Source organism: Grus americana, chromosome 3 (genome assembly GCF_028858705.1).
Source record: "Grus americana isolate bGruAme1 chromosome 3, bGruAme1.mat, whole genome shotgun sequence".
Classification (NCBI taxonomy): domain Eukaryota; kingdom Metazoa; phylum Chordata; class Aves; order Gruiformes; family Gruidae; genus Grus; species Grus americana.
Window position 1 is genome coordinate 62,416,755 of NC_072854.1, and position 14,770 is coordinate 62,431,524.

The 14,770-nt window shown below is 39.0% G+C and overlaps 1 protein-coding gene across 17 annotated transcripts in view; it reads left to right on the plus strand.

The window, feature by feature from the left end:
- Positions 1-14,770, plus strand: part of EYA4 (EYA transcriptional coactivator and phosphatase 4) — a 159,124-nt gene that overhangs the window by 64,823 nt on the left and 79,531 nt on the right. The window contains exon 1 of one of the 17 annotated variants that reach the window (XM_054822063.1): positions 236-459. The exons of the other annotated variants lie outside the window; for them this stretch is intronic. The gene's annotated coding sequence lies outside the window, so the exon portion shown is untranslated. Of the gene's footprint in view, positions 1-235; positions 460-14,770 lie in introns of those variants that run through there. 17 annotated transcript variants of the gene reach the window in all.

Consider the following 14,770-nt stretch of genomic DNA (forward strand, 5'->3'; position numbering starts at 1 on the left):
GAGCAGGGACCAGGAAGGTGCTTTCATTAAAAGAGCCTTGGGATAAATGCAGCACATTAGATACCCACTGAAAGACAGGAGCTGTTGATGGGGTGACCTCTGAATGCAAGTCATCTTACTATAAACAGAAGGGTGTGGAAAGCCATTGGACAGAGCCAAGCTTGTTTACTATCCAGATCTCCTCTTAGTTAACTTAAGTAACCGGACTGTGCTAGGCTCGCTGTGACAGTTCAAGGAAGAACAAAGTGTCTTCAGTATTTCCGAGCTTAAAAAATCCTAGCTGACCGGTGCAAAAGTTTTTTGGTCCTGAAAATCTGTCTGCATGCCTTAGCCACTCTACAGTGGAAGTTAATTAGTGCTAAACATAACAGATACTGGTTTCGTTTGGGGTTTTTTTTGTCCTGGAAACTGACTTTGCACATTTGGGGAATTCATTTCTGTTCTTCAGAGACAACTGAGGTAAGGTTATGATGGATTTTAATTTGCGATATTGATGCAAATGTCGTTTAGTGAGAAAATGGGAAGTATAAGTGGGTATTAATTGCACAGTCAGATTCTATTCCAAGAAGGAGATTTTGTTTTCATTTCTGTAGTAGCAGTTTCAAACTTTGTTTTGGAACAACACATTTGTTCATAGTGGCTCTCGAGTACAGGAGTTTAGGTAGGTTATAGGACTGAATCCGTCGTGTTCTTTCAGGAGCAGCTTTTTCTTGAGACAGGAGGTTGCTTGTTAAGTGCTGTAAGAAATAAAATGTTTCATTCTATAATATACTGTGAATGGCACATTTTATCAAATCTGCGAGTGATTCATTGGTGTGTTATTCAATACATTATTGTAAGAGACGCTTCAAGGCCAGTATGCTGAGACAGGTGTCTAGCTGTAAATTGAGTTCAAATTAATTAGCCCTAAGCTAGAAAAACTGTGGGTACAAATGAAGTGAATTTAATTTACTAATACTTCATTCAAGCCCATTTAGTCCATTTCTAAGTTGATTAGACGTTCGTTTGGAACAAATAACATTGAAGTGTAATTACGCTAAAGCATCAGTCCTGCTCCCTCAAAGTTCACTTTAACTTTGTCTGTAACGTTACCTGTCAGAGTTTATATTTGAGTCCTACTTCACCGTGAATTTGTTTCAAACTGTTTAATGCATTTTGCAATTGCGTAGACCTTTTTTTTTTTTTTTTTTGAGAATAAATTCTCCTTAAAACCTTATTTCTTCAGGGAGTCCGTGCGCGTGTTGCTGCTGTTGTGTTCAGATGCTTTTCTCTACCTTGGGGTCCGTGTTTCAGGCGAGAGCAGCCGTGCCGCTGTCGTGCTGCATTCAGAGGGCCACGATGGGAGCTGGCATAATGATTACTGCTTCTTAAATGTCCGTTTCATTCAGGGAAACGCGGGAGGGGTTTACTCTGGGAGTACTGTTTTATTATCCTAGCGCAGCAAGGAAAAGTCCCAGGGAAGAAAGAGCAACCCAGTCCCGGTCATCTGTAAACAGCGATTCACTGCTGTAGGGAACCGTGATGTGTAGGGAACCTGTTTGGAAGAAAGGTATGATAAATTATTACAGCCAATAAGTTCTTCGATTTTGTGCCTGGGGTCTGGTGAGCAGCAAGCAGCAGGATCCAGTTACATGTTTCTTTTCTTGGGCTGTTCACTGTTTTCTGAAATGCATTTCAGCTAGACAGCTTTTAACTGTCTTCACTACCTCTTCTGCCAGTATAATTTCTTTATTTTCTAAAGTATATCAAATGTAAATTCGAAAACCGTATATAAAGCAAGTAACATTTTAAATTCCTGAATTAAAAAATATAGTTCTTGCCAAAACATTTTTCCAAGATAATTTTAGATTTACTAAAGTGCTTAGTATAGCTTGTTAAATGGTACAGCGAATCAAGTAGCATCAACCTTGTATGAATGTGGATAATATCAAGCAAAAGAACTTGAATTTGGCTTTGGGGAAATACCTGTATGTTTGTGTGATCATGCAAGCACGTATACGCATGTTAGAGTGTGCATACACAGAAGCTAATTCATCTGTTACAGAAATTAGAAGTTGCGGTTATTTTCTAAACTTAAACAGACTGTGGTTTGATAAAATGTCTGAGTCTACTGTAAAATAGAGGAAGCAAGTGAAAAAACCACAGCGCATGCTATCTGTCTCATTCGCACGCTTACCTATCTTTTTAATCTTTTGTTTTCTGTTGCTTTCTTTGCAAGTAGCTACGCTTCAATTTTAATGAAGTTACACTTACTTTGGGAGAATATAGGAAATAAGTAGCACTTTATTAAGTTTTAAACTTCGAATTTTAAAATTTATTTAGTAAATGTTATTTAACAGGGAATAAAATTTTAACATAATGTTTCCATATTTTTAAATAAAAGTAGAGCATGGCTGTATTACATTTATGTATAAAATGTATGTGAGTAGTTTGTAGAATTTAATGCTCTCGTTAATATGCTACTTATTTACTTTTTTATGAACTCTATTTTCAATTATACTGCTGGAAGAATAAAAAAAAAATTTCTGTAATAGCTTAACAGAAAATGTAAGAGCTTAGTATCATACATGGTTTATTTCTCTACTCTATGCAATATTTAATCATTGCCCTGAATTAATACACAGTTAAACAATATTCAATTATAAAGATTTTTAAAAATGAATTTTAAAAAGCTAATTTTAAAATTAATCCCATTTTAGCCCCAAAAGGATGCACTTAAAAATACATCTTGAAGAACCCAGACTGATTTAAAAAGCATCGTTATTTTATTGTTTGCATTGGATTGAACAGAAAGTGGCAGGCAATATCCCAGAATAGTAGAATTTACGTATTATTTTAGCTAGAGTTAATTGAAGATTTGCTTCCTAAATACTTGAAGCAAAGTTCCCTATGTGTTCTCACAGTAAATCTATAACTGTTCTTCATTATTAATTTCAGGAATATTTAAAGGTCATTAACTGATCTTTACAATTATATAACTGTGGCTGATCATCTGGTATAACTGACAATAAAACCTTCGGGGGGTAAAATAATCTGAAGTAATTTCACATAAACAGGGATTCCGCATGTATTATATTTATTTGCACGCATGCACAGAAGCATATTCCTGTGTGTTTGCATGCATGTTCAAACAGTTCTTTTTATCAAGGGTTTTCTTCTGGATAAAATGAATTATCTCATGATGAGATTTTTGCTGTACTTTAAGTATTTGCATTGCTATTCCAGGTGAGTTCTGCATTCAATTAGAGTCACAGCTAAGAACCAAATGTACGCGTTGCTCTGAACATTCAAAACGCTGGCTCCACTGAAGCACAGTTTAACTTGATTGATACTTGGATTTTAAAGCAAATAAGGACTAATTTTTGCCTGTGGCAAAAAATCTTTGAAGTTTCGTGCCTGTGCCGAGGCTGGATTAGTTAAGCAGTAGGACTGGGGCTGGGACTGTGACCCTGTTGTGCTTGGCAGGTTGTGATAAATGGGGGAATCTTTCTTAACCTCGTGGCCAAAACATTCCAGGATCAGGTTAGGGAGACAGGAGAGAAGGGAGGGGGGTTCGAAAGATGCGGGAGACTTGGCACGTTAAAGCCGGAGACAAAGGACACTTGCTTGTTTGTCTGCAACAGGGGCGAACGCGCAGACGCTTGTGGGAGAAAGTGCCGCAGATGCGTTGCGATATGCTTTACTGTTATTTCTGACCGTTGACCTTGGTGGATGAAATTCATCCTCCACTGTGAAGCTGTCTCTTTTTGTTTTGAATGCTTTCAGTTTAGAGAATCTTGGTTGTTATACTTTCCTAAACTAAAGAGGTTTTTTACTTAATGCTTGAGATGTGTGCATAAAACCATCCAAAATATATTGGAAGAACTCCTTATTCCAAGTCATTGCCTGTTAGTGAAAGAATTGACTGGAGGACTGCAAATATAAACAAAATGGTATGAACTTGAAAAAAAACCACAAACGAACAAAAACCCCGAACAGTTAATTAATTGCTTCTGGAAAGCTAGTTCAACCATTTTGTTTACAGAACATTTTAAAAAATAAAACATACTTTTAAATATTTAAAAAATGTATTTTTAATATACCAGTATTAAGAAAAAATCTGAAAAAATATTTGGCTATGATAAAGTAGTACACTGGAATAAACCAGTCAAATTTTCAAACCTGAAGAAAGAGGCCAAATTGACTTATATGTGAGCTGAAATCTGATCTATCAAGTGGTCCTTTCTTGTGGCATTTTAAGAGCTATACCGCCTCTGAAGTTGTCTCCATTGACTAATAATGAAAAATATGTTATTAGATGATGGTTTGGGATTTATTTACATGCTTTATGCTGTAAATACAGCTATTCTGTCTTGTGTTAAGAACTGTAGCATAAAGGAAATGAAAAAAAGAATGGTAAATATTTTTAATGTGCTTTCTAATTGTGGCTGTTGTTCTTACTAGTGTACAGTCAAACATATATTGTATCCCTGTGTGTAGATAAAATTAATCATTTATCCTTTTGTTATTAATTTCCCTGAATGACATTTAACACTATGATATTAATAGGATTTTTAATGAATGTTCTGTTGCAAATGTTACTGGAATTTACCTATTCATTAATATTTGAATAATTAAATGTAAATCATATCTATAAAAAGTAGTGTCACTAAATAGGATTTTGCTTCTGTGCTGCTTACTAGCATACACTAAGTATGTGTACATTGCATGTATTATATTTTCCTGTGCATTTATTAGAAAGTATTTTATCAGTGATTCGCCTCTGATAAATTATTATTCTTTTTTTCCTACCCTTTAAAAAAAAGACACTCATTTCTTAGTAGTATTTTTTTCACTTTTATTGAAGTGTTCCAGAGGCACTGAAAACTAAGCTAACCAGAAATGAACTAAATGTCATTGCATGACGATACAAATGCATGTGAATACATCTTCAGATCATATCCACTTGTTTGTGAGCTTTTATACTGCAACATTGTGTGTCATTTTATCTTTCCTCTAACAAATCATTTTTTCACAAGTTGAACAACATATGGGCTATAAAGAACTGATTATTTTATTTTGACCAGCAAGTAGTTTGAGCTACAAAGAATTCTTTACATCCTTACTCTAATAGATGTAGGTTGCCAAAGTTTTTGGTTATCTGATGTTGTTTATTAATGTTACAACAGCTGCTAGAAATTACTGCTACAATGCTAAACAGATTAGCTTCAGTAATGAGGAAGAACAGAAATGTATGAAACTGAAGAAAAAGGACAGCTGTTCACTGTAAATGTGCAGGCGATTTACTCGGTAATTTTCAAGGTGGAATGTGATGTGCAATTGCTTATTACCTTCTCCTTCTACTTTTTTTCTCAGTTTTAAACACACTTTTGTTTTTAATTTGTAACATAGTAATTTGTATACATTTTCACTGTGTCGTTTTAATTGGAATAGCCTCAGTGCATTGTACAAAAAATACTAGGGTTGTACAATTAGCTGATGACTTCAGCTTGGGCTATTTTCGTAGATGAAATTGTTTGTTCGTGTTCAGATTCATAGACATTATCTGTTGAAAAGTCAGATATTTGTGGCTGAATATCTTTGATCTACTACCAGGAGAAAAACTACCATGGAAGAGCAGAACAGCGGTTTTTGTTGTTGTTGTTTTTTTATTCAATTTTATTTTATTTTAATACTGTTTTAACATGGTCTCCAACTAATTCCCATCTTCCACAATGCCTACAGGATTCTGCTAGCTGATAATGGGTAGGCAGGTGGTGAGCTAAAATCGTGTTCATATTACCTGCTCATATTACCTTGTTCATCCTCCCTACAACCTGTCTTCTTGCTCTGTCCACCTGTTGCTTTCTGGCATTAATTGAGCCCCCCATCCTACAAAAGCATATTCACATACTTAACTTCTTTATTCTGGATCATTTCATTGAAGATAATGGGCCTAACCACCACGTTCCTGTTTAGACTTAAGCTTAAATCTTTGTTGGCTTGTCCCGGGCTTGACAACTCTGAAGCTTGGGGAATGCCTTTTGCTAAAGGACTGAATACACGCAGCCTCCGTTAGCCATTGCTGTTCCCCTCACCGCTCCTGAAGCGAGGTGAAGTCATGGTTTAACCCCAGCCGGCAGCTCAGCCCCACGCAGCCGCTCGCTCACTCCTCCCTGGTGGGATGGGGGAGACAATCAGAAGAGTAAAAGTGAGAGAACTTGTGGGCTGAGATAAAGACAGTTCAATAGGCAAAGCAAAAGCCGTGCACACAAGCAAAGCAAGACAAGGAATTCATTCACCAATTCCCGTGGGCAGGCAGGTGTTCAGTCATCCCCAGGAAAGCAGGGCTCCAGCACACATAACAGTGACTTGGGAAGACAAACGCCTTCACTCTGAACATCCCCCCCTTCCTTCTTCTTCGCCCAACTTTACATACTGAGCATGACATCATACGGTATGGAATATCCCTTTGGTCAGTTGGGGTCAGCCGTCCCGGCTGTGTCCCCTCCCAACTCCTTGTGCACCCCCAGCCCCTCGCTGGTGGGGTGGGGTGAGGAGCAGCAAAGGCCTTGGCTCTGTGTGAGCACTGCTCAGCAGTAACGAAAACATCCCTGGGTTAGCAGCACTGTTTTCAGCACAAATCCAAACCATAGCCTCATATTAACTACTATGAAGAAAATGAACTCTGTCCCAGCCAAAACCAGCACAAGGCACCAGTGGGAACCCATGCAAGCCCAGCTGGGACTGGGTCATTTTCTGCAGTTATTGCTGTTAGTCACAAACCGCCTGTTTGCATTCCCAGATCTCACTACATGTACTCAACATGGAGGTACTCCTGCCTTTCAGGGTTGTCAAGGAGAGCAGTGAACAACTGCTTGTAATCAACAACTGTTGATTATTTTAGTCAGAAAGGGCAAAATTGTCCTGACAACATTTAGAGCAGGAATTTTCCTTTTTTCTGTCAAACATGCTGGAGTTCAACTGGAGCTGAAGTAGCCAACAGTCTGGAGTGATCCTTGCCTGCAGCTACAGTCAAGCCTCCCCTTTCCTGAGCCTGATCACGGCGAAACTACCCAATGGCCAGTTGCAAGATCGTTTAATTGAAGTTGACATTGTAGAGCATGTACAGTCTGAGTTCAGGGCAGGATGTGGAACTGAATTGCTTTAATAAAGAAGTCAGATGATCTTTTTTTATCTGTGAGTAATCGTCAGTTACATTTTCTCATATTTTTGGTACTCTGTGTCACATAGGACACTGTCCACTGAATGCAGTCATCTCTCCTGAGAAGACACAGAAGTAAGCTGAGTCCTTCTTAATAGACACATGCTAAAAATTGCAATGAAAAGCTGCAGTACAGCACTAGTTTTTCTCCTTTTCTGAAGGACATCTACAAGGATCAGTATTTCTTCTGATTCTGTATGACATGCATGTGCTGGACTGGTCACACAGCAGGGATTGTGCTGTCAGACACTGCAGGTAATGCACTGATCTCACCTGGCTCATACAGCTATAGCTATATATGCTTGCAATAAGACGAACAGTGAAGAAAAGTTGGCCAAAAGTGTATCTGAGCAAGAGTAAAAGTGGTACTGGTGAACGAGTGGCTACACTTGGAAGAGCTTGTGTCTACTGTGTTGTCTTGAATAGTCTCAAGCCTAGAAACTTTCTTTGGAACATTGATAAAACAAGTTGTTGTGTAGCTGAATCCACGTGCAATGCTTTCAATGTACCCAAAAAAATTCCATCCCATTTTATCAGACCATGATACGAGTCAGGTATTTGTTCATTATTAAATGGGCCGGACTTTTATGAAGACTTTGGTGCTTCGAAAACTATTTAGTTACAAAGCTCACATCAAGTCCGGGTATTGTGAACACATTAGATCTGTCTTTTTTTTCCACTAAATGGCATTTCCTGAACTTTTTGAATATAGATCAAAACCACAATCCATGTTTTTAAACTCCCTTTAGCTCTGGGATGAAGAATGCAGCTGATGAGTACGCTCCTCCAAGACAGAGAGGACAGTGAAGCTCATGGTGGTGTAGATGTTTCTTCCTCAAGGCTGTCCCAGCACCTGGGAGTGAATTCTCAGTGGAGCTACGAAACCAGAGATTGTTGACCAGGAGTAAGGCACATTTTTGGGGGCTGATCTCCTTTAACCTTAGTACATAGCAATACTTATATCAAAAATATGGAAGACAAACAAAAGAGTACAGGGAGAGAAAAAGGACTTCTCTGCTAAAACAGAGTATTTTACATATATGTATTTCATCATCTGTGGTGAGGATAAGTATTTGACGAATGTGTGATCATGTTGTTTACTGCATTTGGGTATCACTATGCTCCTAGGTAGAAACCAGGATAGTGAAGAGCAGAAAGAATGAGATGATCGACAAGGCCATTTGTTTAAATTTCCTCTAAGTGAGGGATGGAAAATCTGTGACAAGTGTTCTTTGATCTTAAGGGGGAAAGACAGATTATTTTCTGGTGAGGCAAAAGACTAAGGAGAGAAGTTGACCTTTATTACTGGGGAGGTCAATATGTAAGTTCTTGGGTGAGCTAAGGGAAAGCTAGGTCCCAATGAGGCACCAGCATCTTCAGAACAGAGAGGCGCCTTGTGGCAGAGATACTTGGCTTGTGGTAGAGAAATCAGCATTAGCAGTAGAAATACACTGTGCTGTTCCTCATACAAGATGGTTTCCACATGAAAAGAAAACAGCATGTTTTATTATGCTTTATGGCACAGTACTATATGCCTTTAACAAAATAGCTTGAAGTATTTGCATGATGTATTTGCAACATGGCCAAGTTAACACAGCCATAGGAATATTAACTTTTGAACTTCCTGACTTTCATTGCTTTAAATTTCAGCTTCAAAGTTTACTTTTTTTTCTTTGCATTTGTTGGCCCTGGTTAGTTTTGAAAAGCGGGAGGAAAGAAAATAAGTTCAGGTTTTCTGAGGGGGCACTGAATCTTATGCATATAACGGGAGATAACTTGCTATTCCTTTGAATATTAAACGATAACTCCAAAGCAGTTTTGATACACCTAGTTTGCTTATGATATTTCTGTGGAGCTGGGGAATCACAAGATTAAATCTAGAAAGCATTGCACAGCGTGGCTCTTTTCCTGCATCTCAGTATGTTTTTCTCCTGAAAAGCAATCGGTGGTATCAGGGAATGCTGAGATTTAAAAAGCAAACACTTAAAAAATACAAATGGTGTGATCACAACAAATCTGGGGGAGATCATGGGACCATAACTGGAGTAAAAACAGGAAGCATTTTTCTATGTCTAGATGAAGAATAGTATCTTCTAGCTGATTTCCAATTTGGAGATACCAGGAAGGCACAAAGGGTATACTTGCAGATTCAGCTGGAATGAGACATACTGCTGATTTGAAAAGGCTAAAAAAGCCCACAGGTTTGTCTTTAGTGTTCTTAAAAAACAGAGAGAGAGGGAGAGAAAGAAAGGGGGTGAAAGAGAGAAAAAGACCGTGTGGGAGAGAATAAAGAGAATGAGATATTTCCAGTGCTAGTGCTTTAGCGTTTCTTCCTGACTCTGACTTGGACAATAAATGAGCTGCTCCCAGCTCCAGACTGGTGGAGCTTCCCTGCCTTTGCAACTGCTGAATGGGGAGCTAGCTCCTTTCTTTATTTCTTTCTGGGAAAGGAGCCAGCCTGATGGCCCATCCTCCCAGCAGGGCAGGGGAAAGTGTTCTGTGAGCTCTGAGATATTAGGTAACCCGGGCTGAAACAAAAAGTGCTATTGTGGTGTGGCATTTGCCCTGCCTGCCCCACCAGTTAAGGGAAGGCATATTTCCTTCTTTCATCTAACACAAACAAACAAAAAGAAAAAAAGAATGCCATTTTTTCCCACAGTGAATGTAAAAATGCATTTCAAAATGTAGAAGATAGTACTTTACAGGTTGCAATTGCTTAAATTATAACTTGACCGTCACACCCTCTGATATTTTTTTAAAGTGCACTTGAGCCAAAGGCAATTTAAAATGTGTTTTAAAAATGTTTGCAGGTATAAAAGACTTGAAAGAAGCTTAGAGCTCTGAACTGAGTGAACCCATTAATCAGGTTGCAAAAACAAACACGTAGGAAATCCTTCCACTAGTAAGAAGGTACCAAGGAAGGAAAGTTTTGACCCCAAAGATAGCCTGCGCACGAGAAAATTGAGGAGTTAAGGTTGTCTCAGATTTTATCAATTCATGCTATATATACACCTTAATGAGACCTCCTTCAGTAAAACTTTTGAATAGAAACACAGTTTTATATTGGATTAATCTTTCTGATTTAAGTAGCACAAAGGCTTGTGTCAATGCTAAGACTGCGCAGTGTTCCTGAAAGAAACAGTCATCATGGTCTCCTTGTAAGTATGAAAAAGACATTTACCTGGATTGATTAAATCCCTATTTACTTTACTTTCTATGTACTGTGCACACCAGCAAGGGCTCTAGTGTGTCGCTACGCATCATCCCAGCCTGGTGAAATAATATCTAAGGGAAGTGTAGTGCCGTTTTGCAACCTCTTGGCCTGTCTGTAGGCTGGTTCCTGTTGAAGTTTCATCCACACTGTTCTCTGCAGAGGTTTATATGGAAAATCTAAGATGTTGTGGCAGTGATAATGAATTTCATCTCAAAAATAAGAAGCATTTAGCAAATTAGTATATGCTTTGTAAGTGGTAGCTCCTTCTTAAAATGATTAGTCAATGACTGGTTCAAAGAAGCTGAGGCTCTAAAGCATGAAACTTTAGCAGGAGCCATCTCTCTTCATTGCTGTAGTCAGTGTTGGAGACAAAGAGGATTTCATGGGAGATGTAATGAAACACACAAGCTGTGTGGGGAGAGTGAGCACTCCCTCACTCTCTGGCAGCACTGTTCCATTTCCTCGATGATCTCCCCGCTACCTATCCTCTTCAGCGGTCAGTGGAGAGTAGCAGCCATTATTCACAATTCATCTTGGCATAATTCCTCTCTTTCTGAGAAAAAAATGAGTGCTCTAGGTCAGGTGAAATACATCTGTATCTTTCTGTTAGATGTAAAGGAAGCCTCAGGTGACAAGCCTAGAGAGATTTAGGTGTCTAAACTGCAGGTATTTGATACTAGATGTATCCCCTCTGGATTATTTTTCATTGCAAGTTAGATGTACACCACATAGTGTTGTAGACCAGAGTTACTACTGTATTAGGGGAGAGGTGGGGGAGACAGGAGGGTAGCAATGATACATTTCATCGTGAACGTGCCTGTCTTAGAAAAGGTTTGCATGGAAAACAGAAAGAAGCGATGGTGGAACAGCAATGGCTTCTCCTGTTCCCATCCCCAGTCCTCTCAGCCCTGCACTGTGCCACACGTTGGAAGCTCCCACTCAACATCCACAGTGTTCTTATTCCTCCCAGCTCTGAGAGACATGGAAACGTGTCTGATGTCTTTAAGTATGAAGTCTCATCTACCGTGCTACATAAATTACAAAGGTCAGCTTCAGCAGTCTGCTTCCATACTCAAACCTTTTAAGTAATTTGGACTTTACGTTCATTTAAAAAAAAAAAAAAAGTTCAGCATATTCAAAACTCTATCTGTTTTGATTAGAGTTGTCAATTTTAGTTGATAGCATAACAATTTCAGTACTAGGAAAATGGAAGAGCCTATTCAATGGCTAAACCTAGTTTAGGAGAAGAGCTGAAAACTTGTGTTCACTGAGGACTAGCTCATATAGCCTTTAATTACAAAAAAAAAAAAAAATACTGTCATAGTGAATTAAATTCACTCTAGTGAATTCCTGTTGATTTCTCCTTGAAATTAAATTGATTCCTATAGCACGGTTTTCCTCATTCTTCCATTGTGATTAGAACTACTTTCAGGTCTGCTGAGATATGATAAATCTACTTCAGGATGTGATTCAGTTAAAATACAGCTATGTACAGTGCCTGCACTGTGAAAAATTGGGGGAAAAAAATCAATTTTCTATTGCTTCAAGGTCTCTCACTCGACAGTAGCATCAGTGTTTGGGTTTTTAACTAAGAAACCTACTTAAAACTTGATGATGAGTAACTATATAGTATTACAGTTTTTATATACATTTTCATTCAATTTCATATTATATTTTCGTACAAACTGTTTATATATATATCTATATTATGTAAGCTTATTAATAGGCCTAAGTAACTGAAACTCTTATGAGACCTATGGAAGTGTAGCATAACAGTGATTTACTGTAAAAAAATCAGCTGAGAATTTCGGGTTATTCAGAATTCTTCCCAGATCTTCCTCTAGGTATCTTCAGCATTTCTTTTGTTTTTGCAGAAGCTTCACTGAGTTATTGTCTTCACAAGACATATATGTCTATAGTATTATTTGAATTTAGCCATCAAATACTGCTGCATTCTCAGTAATATTTGTATTTTTTTTTTTAATTAGTTTGAAGGCATGTACATTTTCAGAATAGCTACAATTTGTTACTAAATCCCAGCACCGTATCTTTAAGCTAACCCTTGCCCTCTTTTTGTAGGTCAAGATAATGTCATTATTTGTTTTATGGTAGCAATGAAGGGTGTCATGGTAGCAAAGGAAATCTTTGTTATGCTAGGCATTGTACAGACAGTCTCTGTACTAAGGATTTTGTTGTCAAGATGGTTATAAAACTATATGTAAACAGTGTCAAAGTCAGCATCTAAAAGTTATTTGAAGGAGAAGCTACTTCTCTTTACTCTTCATTCTCATAGCAGTGTCACAGACATCCTGAGCCATATTCTTCTCATGTATTTCCATCAAACTGTTCCCCCGAGTGCCACATCCTCTCCTGGGGCCGCTCCACAGACACGGTCCCTTTCCCTGGACAGTGAGCAGAAGCCAGTGAGCTTTCACCAGGGTAATTTGCTGTCGGGAAGCATCAAGGCAGTAGAAGCACGCTTGCTCTGCCCACACTCCAGACCAGTCAGAAGTGACATTAGCACAGGTTGAGCCAACACATACATGTGCTTTGAGATGTCTTTGGTTCTGCAAGGAGTACTTTTCCCTCCTCATTCTTGTCTCCTTGATGTTAGAGGTTCCATAGCTCTACCGTGCAGAGCTGCTTCCTCCAGACCCAAAACGTTGCAGGCGCTACTCAGCCCAATTGCACCAAGTGGGGAGAGATGCTCAAGGCTGTATTTGATGCAGTAGATGAGGGAGCTCAGCAGATTCATTGCCACAATAATTTACTGCTGATGTTACAAGATTTTTCAGCTGTGCTTATTATAAGTGTTAGAAGGGATTTCTCACCTGTGTTGCATTATGAGTTTAATGCCATGAGTGTATGTGTGAGAACACCTTATAGAGCAGGACCAGTGCATGGTTTAACATCTAGTGTAATGAGGTCCAATAAAATCATGTTAAAAGGATGTTAATGTTGCAAAGGAAAACATCAGAAGCAAGGAAATGCCAGAATTAATATGACCTGTGGAAATCCAGTCTCTTATGCATTATGGAGCAGCTCTTATTACATGACATATTGGGCTTTCCAGGGGATATCTCCTTTTTCCAATGAATGTGTAGTTAGATTTTTCCTTCTATGTTCCTCAGTCTATATTTGTTAAACCTGAAGCATCCAAAGTCCACACTTAATATAAAAACACTTGTCATGTAAATATTTCTCATATACATTAAGAACTTTATTGTTTAATGAATGCATCTCTTCTTCACAGTGCCCTCATAGTATCAGACACTTAATACAGTGTTCATATTTGAAATCTGCTGAACCAGGGCAGAGATGAAGGCAGAAATTGCATAAAATACGGACTGTTTTTCCCCCAATTTGAGTCAAATTAGACCTTCATTTTTCTGGATAAACATAACATTTGTACACCATCTTGTAAGTTCAAAGTATAGTTTCCCAGCTTGGATCATTAATTAGGTCTGCAGTTCAGCTGGTGTAGCAGAACTAGCCTGTTACTCTGGGCAGATCGGTTGCTAAAGGCTCCACTAGTGAGTTTCACAGATATTTAATGAATGCTCAGGCTGGTGTTTATGGTGTTAGTCCCACATCTGATTAGAGGAAAGGAGAGCAAACTGTGCCGTGCTGCCCCGTCCCAGCCAGCCCCAGTACTCTTCCACTGTCCACATCCCATCCCTACGTCTGCCAAATTTTTTCACCTGGCTCCTGCCCTCCTCTAATTTTGTCCCCTGCAGATCCCGTTCTTCTTTTGTCCCCCGGTTTCCATTCCCTCTCCTTGTTCCCGTTTTTCGTCTGTTCCTCCCTGTATTTGAGTCTGCAGGGTTTTTCTGTTTCAGGGTATTGCCTGGGTACCTGCACGGCGGGAGATGGGACTGACAGAGTAAGGAGCGACAGTTTTGCTAACGTCAGTCCCTCTCCTGATGTCACGGGAGTTCCTGGCCCTCAGGAGAAGTAATCCTAAGTCTTACTCAGGGCCAGCATCTTTGAAATGGAGAGTATTCAATACAGATAGGGTCTCCAAAAATTCAGGAGCCAGACTACAACAGGAGTCCACTAATGGTGTGACAACAGGGCTTTTAGAAGCTGATAAACTGAATCAAGTTTCACGTAAATGATGATTCCTGGGTACCGGTACACCTCGAACTCCCCCCATTCCAGTTTTGAGATTCTGCCACCAAACTTGCAGGCACTAAGGCCGCTGAGCAGCATAGTGGCGTGACTTTTAAAATAGGGACGCAACAGCATGTTTTCTCAAAAATTTCGATTTAAGGATTTGTAGCTGAAACATTTCAAACATTTTGTAGCAGGCAGCCAGGGTAGGAGATTTCAGCACAGCTTGCAACTGAAAC